The following is a 17,022-nucleotide window of genomic DNA, read 5'->3' on the forward strand; positions in this document are numbered from 1 at the left end:
CGCCATTACACTCCACACTCAACCCCCACCCGGCCTGGGGCCAACTGTCTGAACATCTCTTGAGAGGATGACAGCATGCAATATAGCAAATATGGGGGATTCCCTTCTATCTTCTCTTTGAAATCCAATATTGTTCTCACTGTTTTGCTTTGTTCAATATTCTGTTTTGATTGGATTTATTCTGTTTTGGTTTTGGTTTGATTTTGCTATACCTTGTGGAATGGACAACTATTGTGAAGATAACAAGATATACCATGGTAGCTATTGTTGTTTTCCTAGTATCCTACTTCAAGGCTCTGTACCAATTTTGCTGCTTTGTTCTAATTGGCTTTGTTCCTTTTTGTTATGTTGGATTTTGTTAACTCTAAAATTAAAAAAAAAAAAGTTGTGATTGGAAGGTGAGCAGCTGTGGGTTTAGAATTAAAGTGAATTTGTATTCCATAGGACTAAGCAATATATTGCAAAAAGTTTCAAAATAATTGACAGGTAGAATGCAAGAGTAAATTAAAGAGAAGTCATTCTTTCTGAAATCATTTTTGACTCTGAAGTTTTAATTTATTGTGTCTATAGGAGAAGATATTTTAAAGTACTTGTAGTAGTTGCATATATTTCATATCATACAAGGTATAAAATTAATGTGCTGGCAAACTCAACAATATGAATGAATCTCATGTAAATTATATTTTTCAACAGGATTCAAACACAAAAGAATAAGTTCAGTAGAGTGTTATGAAGGTTCCTGCAATCTCAGCATTTTGAAACGCTGCAGCAGGATGATCACAGGTTCAATCTCAGCCTGGGCAATTTAGTAAGACCCTATCTCAAAATTTAAAACTTTGAAAAAATCTAGGGCTTTAGTTTAGTGCAGTAGTGTTGGGTCTGTTCCCTGGTACTGAGAGAAAAATGTTCATTCAGTACAATTCCATTCATTTGCATTTATTTTTGACAAATAAGAATGAAGATAATTTACAAATAGTAGCAGATTTCAGGATACTCGTTGTGGTGCATTAATTAATATAGCTATCTGTATTCAAAAAATTAAAGTTAATTTAAGATAGTGTTTTTTTAAGACTAAGATAATATATTTCCAACAATAAGATGATAAAGGAGTTTTCAGGTTCAAGTGACACTGCACAAACTCAAATCACATAAACGAATAGCACAAGTAAACACGATTGTAAAATGCAGTCTAAACATACATTTTACCATCATACCAAAGCATCATACCAAAGTGATATATGCACACCTATGTTTATAGCAGCTCAATTTTTAATTGCTAGATCATGGAAATAACCCAAATGTCCATCAACCGAGGAATGGATAAAAAAGCTGTGGTACTTCTACATAATAGAGTACTACTCAGCTATAAAGAAGGATCACATTGAGGTATTTATCAATAAATGGGCGCAGCTTGAAACCATACTCATAAGTGAACTAAATCAAACTCACATCTGCGAACTCCAAATAGTTTCCCTAGTGTAGGAAATGAATCAAATATATAAAAGTATGCAATAACCATGATTCCCCATTATATGGCCTTGAAGCCTTATAAAATTCTCACTCATTAATTGGAATGGCTTTATTCTGGGCTGTTTGATATCATGGCTGGTGATGCAATGAACAGCCACTTTGAAGAAAATAAGACATAATAACAGCTAGTGCTGATTTAACAACATCTTGTCTTAAAGCCATACCAAACTATGGTTCTTCTGTCTCCATTGATTTTATTATGTTGTAACTTGCTGGACTTTATCATATGTGGTAGTATAAACAAAACTACTATAGGCAAAGAGATAATATTGAAACCATTGATCATTTTTTTTCTGTTACCTGGTTCTAAATACTCTACAATGCTTTCATCCACTTGAATGGTGTTACACAGTCTTGATATATTTGATGCTATAGAATATGAAGTTATATTTAAATATTTCAAAGAAAAAGACTCTATGGTAACTACTATTAAGTCGGGTTATTTGGTGGTGAAGCACTAGGTTGCTGAAAGTGTTATGCTTTAACCTGTATTGTTATGCCCCCTTTTATCTCATCCTCTCTCTTATTCATTAAAAACTCATTTAATTTTTTTAAAAAATATATCAACCAATAAAAAATGCTACTGGTTCTGTAGGGAAAAAGAAACCCTTTAAAACTGTTGGTTAGGGAGTAGATTAGTATAAACACTGCAGGAATCAGTGTGGAGATTCCTCAAAAATTAAGATTAAAGGTCCCATTCAACCCAGGTATTCCCCTTCTGTGTATCTTCCCAGAAGGATTGAAAAACATCACTCCACAGTGACATATGTGAAACCATAAGGTTCAAAATATACAATAGTCACTGTGAAATGGAAGGAAACTGTTTAATAAAAAGAAGAAACTAAGATAGGGGAAAAGAGAAAGGACAGAAGGGAAAAGAAAAAATGCAAGTTAGTTATACCATTAGTGTCACTTAGTTCACTGAATAGGAAAGGTTGTGCTAATATTGATTGAAGTAATTTTTATGCCCATATTTTTGCACTCGAGTGACTAAAGATAATGTTGTGTAATTTATTGACAATTGTTACTTTTTCATTATTTTGTTGTGAAAATTTGTTTTCCTTTTCTTCTTAATATTAATAAAGTAATAAATTAAAAAAACATACATTTTACATTCCTGAGTTAAAGACAATTGTACAGTTACCAAAAAACTATATAGATAAATTATAGAAATGAAAAATTATGTAGCTACTTTGGAAAGAAACTTGGTAGTTTCTTTAAAAGTGAAATATGGAATGGAAGCCCATGTCCCGAAAAAAAAAAAAAAAAAGTTATATATAAATGTTTAAACAGCATTTTTATTGTTAAATCTTAGACTTTATGCACTATTTTTGAATTACTTGTTAACTGTCTACCTGTGTTAACAACATAGTTTAATCAGCTCTAGATTTCTGGCATTATCCTCCAATAAAAGGAACCAGGGCTTCTTGGAGAAAATGCTGAGCTAGGATTGGCTAAATGAAAAAAAGTAGAAAACAGAAAAAGTAAAACTGAATAGGAACACTTCTCACTGCAAAAAGTAAAAAAGTGCTCAGTAAAACATAAAAGCAATGGGTTGCAGTGATGAGGAATAATAAGAGAACACAGTGAACAACAAGAGTTCAAAGGGCAAAGGTGAAAAAAGTTAAGCAGTGAAGTACTATTGGACTGTAACCCAAATTCAAAGTAGATTTCCACGAGTCTTTAAAATGTAAATGTAGTTGAACAAGTAAATGTATAAGAGAGACATGCAAATCTCTCATGTGACATAATTGCAAATTACTTATGCAGATACTTTGCCCTGAAGGAGAAGAAGCATGATTCTCTGCCCCTTCTGTGTAGGCTTTGTACAGTGGTTGCTTCCAAAAAGTACAAGATAGGAGGTAAAAACAGGAAGCTGTGCAGTTAAAAAAAACAAATACTATCTTAGTTGATCAAAGTCAACATCAAAAATGATAAATCCTGCTGTTAATTTGTTCTTTTGATTTGATGATAGGATATGCTACCATACCTTAAAATCATATGATATTTTCAGGATGGCACATCAGCCCTCTGGTATTCCTCACAGAATAAGTTACCTGAGCAACTAGCTCTGAGATAACAACATGCAATAACTAGTGCTAATTCCCTACTTTTTTTTTTCTTTTTTGAACTTCTGCATCATTTCTTTTCCTTTTTGCTTTGTTTCCTAAATAAAACAATTAAAATTAAAAAACAAAAAAAAATCCTCTCAAATCTGAAACTTCTGTAAATAGGTTTCTTTTTTTAAAAAAATTGAAGAAGAAAAATTTTGCTAAAGAGAAATGAACTGACTTCTCTGCTACATGACTAATATCAGTTTTAAACTTTAACAAATCTTCTGTTGTTTACACTTATATTGTGTTTTGCAATCCTTGTTAATCTTTAATCATATTTTCAAGATCTCTCAGGAACTTAATCAGTATCTAATTAATTTCCACACAGGAATAAGTCATACTTAGATCATTTTCTCTTAGCAAATTTCATTACTTTTGTTTATATACTGTTTCACATTGTGTTTATAGATATTTGCTAATGGAAAATAAATCTACTGGCTTCATCCTAGGCATCTAGAACAATGTGTTTGTGTTGAAAAGCAGAATTCTATAAGCATTTTACACTTTGACTTTTTTAACAAATTAATTCTTTTTTCTACAAATCCAAACAAAAATGATGGGTATTTAATGTTTTGGATGTAATGATTCTAATTCAGTATATACATCCAAAAGAATTGCAAATAGGATCTCTAAGGGATACCTGCACTCTCATGCCCACAGTGGCACTATTCACATTCACCAAGATATAGAATCAATTAAAATGTTCATGAATACACCAATGAGCTAATAAAAGATAACAAAGTATAACACTACTCAGTCTTTAAAAAGAATAAAATTGTACCATTTTCAAAAATGTAATTGAGCCTACAGGTTGATAATATTTTCCACTGAAATGATAAGCTAAGATAAATAATCTAGTCACAGGAAAAAGACAAATAATTTTTGATTCCACTTATGTGAGTTATTTGAAATAGTCAAATGCATAGAAGCAGAGAATGGAAGGATGGTTGTTAGGGATTGTAAAGAAGTATTTAAAGTGAGTATGACTCAATTTATATCAGATTAATAAGTTCTAGACATCTGTGGCACGTTCTTGTCCTTAGAGTACTGTGTACATTAATATATGTTAACAGGCCAGCACTCATGTACAAAGAGCCATAAATAGAAAAGCAAGCAAATAAAAAACATGGAATTTTGGGGTATGATATTTACTATATTGACCATAGTGATAGTGCCACAATATATATATATATATATATATATATATATATATGCCCAATTTCATCAAAATGTATAATACATATGTGACCATAGAGATTGAAATATATATATATATATATATATATATATATATATTATGAAATTTTCTCACATTAATTGTACATAAATCAAGATAAAAACTAAATTGGCACATTTTTAATAAAATTTCAAATTATTATGCCTTCCTTGGAAGACAAGCTCTCAAATAAGTTGTCTGTATATTAAAAAAATTATACAACCAATGCTATCAAGTTACCACTCAATTTTTTTTCATACATTAAGATTACACTTGTGTTTATTATTTCCATGTGACAGCCTAATAGAAATGAATAGTACAGTTGATAATGGAAATACTGAGAATGAGCAGCAATCTTCCTAGGATGTAATGTCACATGTAACTTATTTTAGATCCACATACAAAATGAAATGATCCATTGTATATTGATCCAAATTTTGATGATTATTTCTTTAAGAAATTTACATAGTAAAGTATCATATAGAAAAACTGATATAACTAATCTAGATAAGAATTCAAATAACATTTTGTTCATTTATCTGGATATTTAAAACAAAATTTAAAATTAGGTAATAGCACAAATATTGTTGAAAATTCTTAAATACTTTAAGAATAAATTCAGAACTAATAATTTTAATGTTTTATAGTTATATAATTTTTAAATGATAAATTAAAACAAGATCATCAACTGGCAAAAATATTAAGACTTTTAAAAAATTGTCCTCCTTAACTAAAGTGTAATATCAATATGTCCAGAGATTTTGAGTCAGTAATTAAACATACACTTCAGTATGTAAATTTCTTCAAAAGGACTCATTAATGTGGCATTAAATTTTCTCTGCTTGTTTAATAAAGGCACAATTGTATCCATGATTATAATTTTTAAAAATATGTAATTATATGCATGAAAATAATGGTTTAATTGTTTTTTTAGAGAAATACCCCTGAGTTTACTCACATGGTTTTAAGTATATTAATCATTGAATAAAAATATAATCATATAAACCTAAAACCATTATTTTTCCAAATAATAATAGCTGATATATATTTTGGTGACAAAGACATTGGTATATAAGTATGTCCTTTGCTTATCCATTCCAAATATTGGGTAATGCAGCAGAATTTTTAAAGCAAAACAAGGATAATGAAGTGAGGAGTAGATACAGGATTGTTATGAGCTTTGCTGACTACTCAGAGATTAATTTCACTTTATAAAAAATCTATTGCTATAGTATTCTTTTACCTTAAACTCCATTTTAAGAATAAATTTAAGCATCCACCAAAATATAGTGTATACTCTAGATAGAAATCACATTGCAGTAATCACTCCAGGGATGCTGGGAGACACACCACTGACTTTTTAAAAAATCTTATGGGACTCATAAAAGGCAGCCTTTGTTTAATAGCAACTTCTGACATTTATTACTTTGCTTCTAATAATTTTTTCTCAAGTTACGAATTCATAAGTATATCATATCTTGTTTTGAATATCATGTCACTAATGTTGCAACTTTTTTTGCTTGTTTAAATGCTCAGAGTTCTAACACAAAGTGCTTAAACAATGAATGTTTGTGCTTGCGCAATCAGTGTTTCTACTTTTTTTAATTTTTGCTTTTATTAATTCATGATCACGGTACATAATGATTACTCTCATGGGGAGTTGTTATATATACATAATGTCTATTTTATTATAAAGTGAAAAACGATGAAAGTAACAATGGGACAGATTTTCAGAACAAATTATTAGGACAACTACAATAATTAATACATTGAATATTGCTGTCTTTGTAATCATTATTCTAAATACAAGATACATCTCTTTGTTTTATGGACTACTCAGTCTCTCAGTCCTCTCTTTCCATTTGCAAGAAATCTAACTTTTCTATTTGAAGAAATATAATCTATAGTAAAATTTTAAATTAAAAATAAAATATCCATGCACATGATCCTCCCATTTCTTTATGTGCAGATAAATTCATAAGTGTCATGTGATGGAAGGACACGTAAAGCCAATGTTTTGAAATTTCAGTACAACAAAAATCAAACTGTACAGGGAATACTTCTCCGAATCAACAACTGGGATAACATCTTATTAAATCTTTTTGTATGCCAAAAGAAATCTCCAACAGAGTGAAAAGAAAACCAGTGAACTGGGAAACTGCTGGAAGAGGAAAAGTAACTGGGATAGGACAAAGGAGGAAAGAAGGAAGGGAAAAGGAAAAAGACTTAAATTATATATATATATATATATATATATATATATACTACTAATTGTATTCATTCTTGGAAAAGAACAATCAGTTTTACATGTGTATATCTGGTAATCTTTTGAAGGTAACAATATGCAATATTACAACACTTGTGAAATTATTATCATCTTGTTTTGAAAACTTATAATGTTACTATGTTGGGTTTGCTGTTGTTTGTTTGTTTTACTTTTTTGTGTGTGTTTTTTTCTCTTAAATAAAAAATGAATTGATTTGATGAAGCAATTGAATGAGAGACTGACCAATAAATTATTACATAAAAATAGAAATTTCATAAATAGTACAAGATTCAGAAACTTTCAATGCGTGTATTTCAGGTGTGAAATATTTCTAAACTAACATAAAGTGGCTATCATGCCACAGACCTTGAAAACATTTGCAATCAATTTGTTATAGGGCCTTGCTTATGATTTACAACACACCCTTCAGAATGGCTTTTTTGGCTACTGTGTGAATTTACAACAAGAATGCAAGCCCAAGTCAATTTCCTTTGTTTACTCTGTGGAATAAGAACTTAACAGATATTTTTTAGAAAAGGGAATAAATGAACTGACCTTCAATGTTTACCTTTTATTTCTGAAATTCTAGATATTCTCACTGAATCAGAGTTGGGGAAATATATAAGAAAATTGTTCAAAAATGCTACTATATTTAATATAAAAATTACAATAATAATAAATATATTTTTATTCTAATAATCTCTCTTTTCCAGACTTAGTTTAGAAATATTAGGGTAAATTTATTTTTATGTATCTAGTTGCCAATTTGACATATTGTTATGTTTTTTTAAAAGTATAAATAATATTCTCTCCTTTAAATGTTATTATACATGTTTAACTCAAGTTCCTACCTTTAAAAAATTATTTTAAATCAAACTTAAAACAAAATAAATGTATCTGAGTGCTTGTGAAAAAAATTCAATATAATTGAGAAACAAAGTATTTGAAATATCTTTGTTTCTTTTGATTTTGTAACCATACATTTCTTTACATGTGTAATTTTTGTGTAGTTTGGCTGAATAATCTCTTTTCACCTAATACTCCCTAATATTGTAGTTTGCTCTTCTGATTTTAACTTTTTCAATTCTTTTCTTCTTGGACTTGGTTCTCTCTTTTACTAATACATTGTTTGATTTATAGCCATCTCTGTTCTTTTTGTTTTAGAGATTTCTCTATCTTTGTTAGAGCAAGATGTAATGATATTTCAGTCAAGGGCAATCTGATAAGTTTAGAACTGAAGAAAAATTATCTAATATTCTTACTATAAGTTTTCCAGTACCAAAAATAAATAAATAAATAAATAAATAAATAAATAAATAAATAAATAAAACAAGATGTAAGTGTCCCAATTTATTTCCTAGTTACAATTTTCCATCACCGTTAGATGAAGACAATATCCTTTCTCGTTATCTTCCATTAGTGCCCCAGCCAAGAAAAAGTTCATCTTATAAGTTTGGACTTTTCTGAGTTTTCTACTCGATTCTACTACTGTGTTTTTTTTTTTAATCACTTCTGTATTGTATTGATCACCATAGCTTGTCAACATAATTCTTATTAGTATATGTTTGTGATATAATATGAATAAGTTTGCTGTGATTAGACTCCAGTAATGATACCTTTGTTTCTTTTTACTTTACCTTCCCTCATGTATTAGCTGCCTTTCCATTTGCTAAAGTTATGTCTTCTGTTTTCTATCTTTTACCTTTTATTTTGCTCTTTGATGTATCGGGCTGGTTTCTAGCTCCAAGGTTCACTAGACAAATCAATTGGTAATGTAGTTTTAAGTCAAGAAATGTGATGCTTACATATTTTTTTTCTTTTTTCACCCTCAGAATTACATTACTATTCACAATGTTTTGTGAATCCATACACATTTTAGGATTTTTATTCTACTTTTTAAAAGAATGTTATTGGGATTTTTATTGAGATTGCACAGAGTGTAAATTTCTTTGGATAATGTAGGCATTTAAATACTATTTATTCTTCTGATCAATGAGCATAGGAAAGCTTCCTGTTTATTTGTATCTGTAATGTCTTTTGCGAATGTTTTGCTCTTTCCCACCCACAAGATTTGTACTTCCCAGGTTAACTTTCTTTTTAAATATTTTGACATTATTATAAATTTTTTCAAAATTTCTTTTTTAGCTAAAGTTTCAGCAGTACTACCATTTTTAAAGTTTGTTTCATATCCTGGAATCCACTGAATTGTTTAAGTTCTAAAAGCTTTTTTTATTGTAGTTGTTTTGTGTCGTTTGAGGAATTATCCACATAAAGAACATGTCATTTGCAAACAGGGATAATTTGACTTTTTTCTTTCTAACTTGAATGCTTATTTATTTTTCTTCTCAGATTTCTCTTAATAGTATTTATAACTATGATAAACAGAAGTTTCATGGGTAGGTGTTATAGCTTAAAAACTGGTGATCAACTTAACTTCAGCAGAATTAAATCGTCACAGTGCTGAGCATAGATGTTCCATCTGAGGAAAGTTATCAGCATGAATAGAGACCTGGAGAAGGAGAACAGAGGTGCTGAGACATTGTGGGTTCTCCTACATGTTGCTTCCTGAGCCATTGGTTCTGGAGAAGCTTTGGTCCTCACATTCAGCTTTGCTTCCTGACTCTGGAGGGGAAGACATGTGCCACTTAACTTCCAGGATGAACTCCTCAGGCTGGTTTCCCGGTGTGTACCCAACTGTGCTTATCATCAGAGGAGCTTGGGGACTCCGTGTCACTGAGGATGGCTGTGGTGCTTTTCAGGAGAGCTCTGGTCTTTGTTTTGAGTGTGACTTCTCGGCTCCAGCCTAAAATCCTCAACCTATCAGCACAGCTCTTTTACCCTGCTGGCATGGACTTTCTGGCTTCCACTGCTGGTCTTTGGGCCTTCTCAGCACAGATTCGTTAAAAGAGACTGGCGTGAGTCCTTCTTGTGGGGTCTAGACCTTCAGTTGGAGACATGTGGGAGACATTGTCATGAGCTCTGGGTCTTATCTGGACTCTTGTAGGACATTGCTGAGGGATTCAGGCCCTTGGCTGAATATTCTATGTCTTTGGTGTTGTGGATATATTTCCTGCAGTTTCTTGTGTTAATTCTGGGTGACCATCATAAAATAATATTATAAATTCCATGTCCTTACTCTAATTGTTCTCCTCACAGCCCTTGACTATTTGTCTTATGTCACACCTCAAAAGATTTAAATTTTTCCCAATGATTAGGATATTAGTTGTGGATTTCTCATACAAGGATTTTCTTATGATAAGGATTTTTCACCTAAATTATTGATAAACAAATCAAGAAAGTGTTGAAATTCTCAAACATTTTAAATATTCGATTGATACGATAATGTATCTTTTATCCTAAATTTTTAAAAAGTGATATAGCATATTGCTTTTCATATGCTAAAATAGTTCTATACGCCAAAGACTAACTACACTGGTTATAATGCATAGTCTTTGTAAAATGTTATTGTTAATATTCTATTGGGAATTTTCACAACAGTTTTCATCAGAGATCAGCCTCTGGTTTTTATTTCTAGCAGTATATTTTCTTCAGAATCTTAGCAAAGCAAAATGTGTTTAAAATTACTCATTCCAGTTCTGTTTTCTGCAGAAGTTTAAGAAGCATTAGTTATTAATTTTTCTTTGAAATACTTCAAAGAATTTAGCTGTGAAGCCATCTGGCCCTGGGCTTTTCTTTGTTGGAAGATCCTTAATTATTCCTCATTCTCTTTATTATTGGTATGTTACAGCTTTCTATCTCTTTTAGTCAACTGAAAAATATTTGGGAACAGATGATGAGAAGTGCTGAGTACCACACCTGATGGGATGCAATAAAATCATTTCTAAGAAAAACATAAATAGCAATAAATTGTTATCTTGAAAAGGAAGAAACATTCCCAGCAAACATCCAAAGATTATTTTTCAAGGAACTAGAAAATGAAGAACAAACTAAATTTAAATTAAGCTTAAAGAAGTAACGAAGAGCAGAGCACAGAGAATAGAAAAGTCAGTAAAACTGGGTTTGTTATCAGAGAAAAGTAAAATTTTTTTTAAAAAATTAGTCTAAGTAATATAAAGGAGAGAAATCAAATAAATGAAGTGAGAAATAAGGGCAGAAGTTGCAACAAATAACTAACTAAGAAGGATCATAAAGACATGAATTAGTCTGTCCCATGTTGTGGTAACAGAATACTGAGGCTGAGCAACATCTGATGACTAGAGATACTTTCATAAAGTTCCAGAGCCTGTGAAGACCTAAGTGGAAAGACCCACACCTGTGAAAGTCTCTATTGCATTATATAATGTGAAAGACAAAAGGGTAGGAGAGCATAAATGATGGAGAGAAGACTGAAGTCCCAAAATTGCTTTTAAAACAGACCTAGTCTTGTCATAAGAAACTCTGATGCTAAAGACATCAATCAACTCAAGGGACAAGCTCCTTCATGGTCTAACCCTCTCTCAAAGACCCACCACTCAACACCGATTCCTTAATTATTGTGTTTCCAAACATCAACTTCGGAGGACACATTCAAATCTTAGAGGACTATGATGGATGGCAACAAATAAGGTAATCTATAAAGAATGAGCATCATCCTGTTGTCTCTTTGTTTTAGTAACAAAAAGGGAAAACTTTACATTATTGATTGAAAGTTTGTTATTTTGTAAGTTATTGTTATTATGGGATTCAATATATTTTAGAATAGTATGCTTTAATTTATCATTTTATCAGCTATAGCCTAACAAAATATCATTTATTTCCATAACTGCATGCCAAATTGACAGAGGTCTACTTGAAAAATTAACTTTAAGGAGAATAAAACCAAACAAAATAAAACAGAATAAAGTCAACAGTGAAAGTGATACAGGACTTCAAAACAGGATAATAGGGAATCAGCAATCATAATGCCTCTTCTTATCTTCAAAATTGCTGCCCATTCCATCAGACATAATAAAATCAAACAAAATAGAGCAGAATAAAACCAACCAAAGCAAAACATTGAATAAAACAAACAATAAAATGGAGCAAAACATAACAGTGGGAATAAAATTGGCTCATGGAAGGGAAAATTGGCTTCTGGTTTCTCCTCCTGGCCCACAGCTTCAGCTGACTCATGAAAAGGGGGCTTCTTGTTTCTCTTCCCAGCCTAGAGTTTCCACTGGCTCAGTACTCCACTGGAAAGTCTGACAGAGGTACTTTTAAATAATACATTCAGGGAAAATGCTTGATGTAGTAATTTAATATAAAGCACAGTCAAATCGTCAAAAAGTAGAGCCACAGGCAGGTTTTTTCAATGCTTCTTGTGAATTTTATGGTGTCTAGAGAAGACTGAGAAATGATTTCTTAATAAATCAGGTCTCAAAATGTGAACCCACTCCTTCAGTTTTTTGCTTATAGCTTTTTCTCTGAGAAAAATTTTGCTTCATTTTATTTATTTTTTTTTTTCTGGTTTATACTGCAGCTTTCAGATATCTCTCTAAGCAACAGCAAATAGAATGAACACACTGAAGGTGATTCCTGTTGTATATTTTAAAGACAGTATTTTCAACTTTCTAGACATTAAAATATAGGATTAATTTTTAATTACAAAATTCACATATAATTTTATAGCAGATCTTTTAAACACATCTCCACTATCAAGGGAATTACGCTTTTTTTCCAGTTATAGAACACTAGTTTTACATAGTTTTATTTCTGACAGTATTTTTCCTCTTAGTAAAAAGAAGCCTTCAACAAGCTATTGAATAAACTTTAGTAGCTGACTTTTTCCAAATGAAACCTCAGGATTTTATTGACTTTATTTTCTTTTTCTTTCTTTCTTTTTTTCTTTCTTAAGAATTTAATACTGAAAAATGTGATTTAGAATTAAACAAATTATCAATATTCTAACACTCAGTTCAAGGCCGTCAAATTACACAGTATTCTTGTATTTTAGATGTGTTGTTCAGAAACATCTCAGTAACAGGTTATAAAGACTTCTCTTCTTTAGAAAATTCACTTCTGAAGAAAATACAGACTTTTCTATTATCTTCAATATTACAATTTTTGTTTCACTATGAAGTTTTACATCATGATTTACTTCATATCTTAGTTCGTTACATACTTCATTGATTTAAAAACAAATAATTCTCAGCTATATAAAGGAATACATGCTGTGATATTTAAACTGGACAAACTCAATGTAGCTCCTAGATGTTATTTTACACATGGCTAGTAGAATCTTCTATGGTTGAAAATAAATACTCCAATTTGGATTAGTGAAGTAGAAATTAAGCTCAAATTTAGGAAGCTTGAAATAAGACAATTATGTTATTGTGGTCTTGGCTTTTCCTCTATTAAATACGGTCCCGAAAGCAAGTAATGTGAAAGTACTTTCTTCGCTCAAATGTCTTCAACTTTTTTGAGGAAGTTGCTTTATATTGTATCTGCATATTTTGTGTTAAAGCACCCTAACTTTGATTGATAACATTGAAATCCACAAAATAAACTACCACCAGCTAATTTGAAATCCTTCTTCTATTCGTACTCAAATAGAAGTAAAGATGAGACTTTCTTTAGTAGAGTGATTACAAAAGAAACTTGAAAGAACAGACATAGATAGTACTAATGACTATGATCTTACGTGTAAGCTTAAGGAATACCACCCAAACTTATGAAATCTTATAGAGTGTATCCATGTTCCTGCAGAATGATACACTGTTCAAGGCTTTATCTTTATCCTGAGTGAAAAGCATAGCCCTTTCAAACATTCACATTCTAAAACTCGTTGGATTGCAAGCCTGGTTATTGAAGCAATGTTTTTTTAATTCAGAAATTTTCCCAGAGGAAAGAGCTTTAGTGTTTATAATTAAAAGTATTTCATACAATGTAGCCTTTGTTAGGATTTTATTTATTAACAAGATCTAGTAGTTTAAGAAGCATTAAACATGTCAGAATAGGGTCAGGGATATAGCTCAGTGGCACAATGCCTACCTGGCAAGCACAAGGCCCTGGGTGAGATTCCTGGTACCAAACAAATAAAAGCTAAACAAACAAACAAATCAGAATAATACTAAATGATGTAGATAAACTCAGACCTATCAATAATAGATTACAAATTTGAATGTTAGTAAATAAAAAAAATAATGTGTTTAGAGGCAAAAGAAATGCTGTTAGTACAATTCTATAAAAGTATAGTTTTGTGACAAAATGTTTGTATATTTTTCAGAAAAATGGAGAAAGATTGGAAAAGCCCCCAAAATTCATTTTTTGTCTCCTTTGAAAATTTCTTCTTTCATTGCTTTGATCTGTTTTTAAAGCTCTAAATTGTAAAAACTTGAAAATAATCTGAAGTATTATGTCTACAGAAAAGCAACTAAGTTGTGTCTAGTGTAAAAATTATTTCTCTATGGATAGACTTCTTTGAAATTATGTGCTTATCTATTTAAATAAATATATGGTACGTTCATATGTAATATTTTTATTTTCCTTTGTTGCTGTACCACCTCATAGGTTCCCTCAGTAAATTATATATTGAATGATGTCTCTCTCAAATGTTTCATTTACATTTTAATGATAGTTTTATTATTTTACCATTTTACTATTTTTTCATTCTTTAGCATTATGCAAACAACTTTCTTTACAAAAATAAGATAATTTACTATGAGGATTTGTTAAATCTTCATTCCTTTTTAACATTGTTTTATTTGAGATGTTCAGAAAAGTACTGATTCCTTGCAGTCACACATATGTTGCTAGGAACACACAGGCAGACATATGTCATATTTCAAGTCAAATATATGAATACCAGAGTTTTTCACAAAATTTGAAATAAACAGTATTAAGGGAGAAAAATTGTGAAAAGATAACAGAAGATTTTTTTTTGCAGAGTTTGGATAAGAACACAGTCTTCCATTATTTGTACACATTTGGTGACAAATTCCTTTTTACTGATGATGTGACATGTGTAAATAAAAATCCCCTGGCCTTATTCCTGCATTAACTCACCTATATTAGGAATATTGTTTTCAATTCCTTCAAGTATTTCAGTTCAAGACAAAGATACAGTACACTGCAGCACACAATAACTCAAATTGCCTTTTTAGGGTTCACAGTGCACCCACCAACATGTGAATAAGGCAAATTCTCTGTTAAATTGTTTATAAATTCCTTCAGCCTCTACTAATTCTTTTCAGTGAAGAAGTAAACATCCATATAAAAGGCATAAAAATGGTCAATTATGTTTGTACTAAGGTCTGCCGGGGAGCTGCTTTCCCTGTGTAAGTATAAATCATGCACAATTTATAATTTAAAGTTTATTATATTTTCTTCATTTACAGTCATTAAAATATAGACTAAATTGTACTCTCTGTTATTTCATTTGATTTTATTCAATTGTATTTTCATATAGAAGTTCTGTGTGTTAATTTTTAAATATTCATATAATCTCATAAAATGTATGGAGAAAATTTATTAGTATCAGATAAGCATTTCTATATGTCTACTCATAGGAAGAATCTTTTAAAAAGCTATGCTTTAAGGGATAGTAATATTAAAAGAACACATTAGTAGTTATTTTATACACAAAAAAATCCTTGAGCTTCAAAACTTTCAAGGGAAGATATTTTAAAATTATCATTGCCTTATATTTATATGCAGTACAAAACAAACATATTATAATTAGTTTTTCCAAAATATAAAGCCTAGAAAGAGTAATATACATTATATATATATATATATGGCAATATTTTTTGGGAAATGCTACTTTAAGATAATTGAGTTAATAAATAGCATGTGATATGATATGAGCATATGATATAACATTAAAATTCTAATATAAAACTTTCATAATTAAAATTTCCTCTTGCATCAGCAATATCAGACACAAATATTCTTCCTATATTTCCAAAAAGCTTCCAAGATTAAGCCATCCACAATCTCTAAGAAGATAAGTGGGATTTTTGAGTTGTAACAACTATAATTTTAACCTGACTGTGATTTTGAGAAGTCCCTGAGCACTGTAGTTTGAATATCCCTTCTAAATCGCAGGCTGAGATTTAATTACTATGGTCATGGTATAAAAAACTGGGGCCTTTAGTGTTAGTCAAGAGAGCTTTGCTTTCATGAATGCATTCTTGTTATTACAGCGAGTGGGTTTCTGATAAAAAGATCAGTTTGGCCCCTTTATATTTGGTCTCACATGTTTTCTTGCCCTTCTGTCTTCTGTTATGGAAAAATGTAGCATGATAGTCTCTGCCAGATATCAGTGCAATTCTCTTGGATGGCTTAGCCACCAGAAAATCAAATGAACATCTATTGTTCATAAACTCTTAGACTATTGTGTTCTAACAGCAGACAATTGACTAAAGCAAAGCTTTCCAAAAAGTATGTCAACCACTGTTTCATGATGAGCCACACAATGGTCCTACCAAAGGACTATGATAACAAAAGATAGAAAACTAGATGCTTGTAAGAAGCTAAAAAATTATTTCTTCTTACCAGTCTGGTCACATTTTAGTAAATGTGAAAGACATTCACTGTTCCCAAAAAAGTTTACTGTTAATAATGAACCTCATCTATGCCACAAGACTTCTGTGTTAGCATCTCACTGCCCTATATGCACAACCATCTGTACAATTACTGAGATATTCATGTCATGTTCTTCTTATAAATAGTATTTTTGTACATACCAGTTGAATAGGTAGATAAACTTTATTGTTTTTTGGATGTGTGGCAAAGCAAGATATGATAATGGTGTAAAGGCTATAATTGTCTAGAGAAACAGAAACAGAATCAATAGAAGAAGGGGGTTTACTAGGTAGGCTTACAAGATCAACAATATCTATATTGGTCACTTGGCATCTGGAGAGTTTGAGGATCTGAGAATTGCTCAGTCCAAGATGCTGGAATCCATTAAATAA

The sequence above is a fragment of the Cavia porcellus genome, unplaced genomic scaffold (assembly GCF_034190915.1).
Source record: "Cavia porcellus strain 051 isolate PalLab524CR breed Dunkin Hartley unplaced genomic scaffold, mCavPor4.1 scaffold_8, whole genome shotgun sequence".
Classification (NCBI taxonomy): domain Eukaryota; kingdom Metazoa; phylum Chordata; class Mammalia; order Rodentia; family Caviidae; genus Cavia; species Cavia porcellus.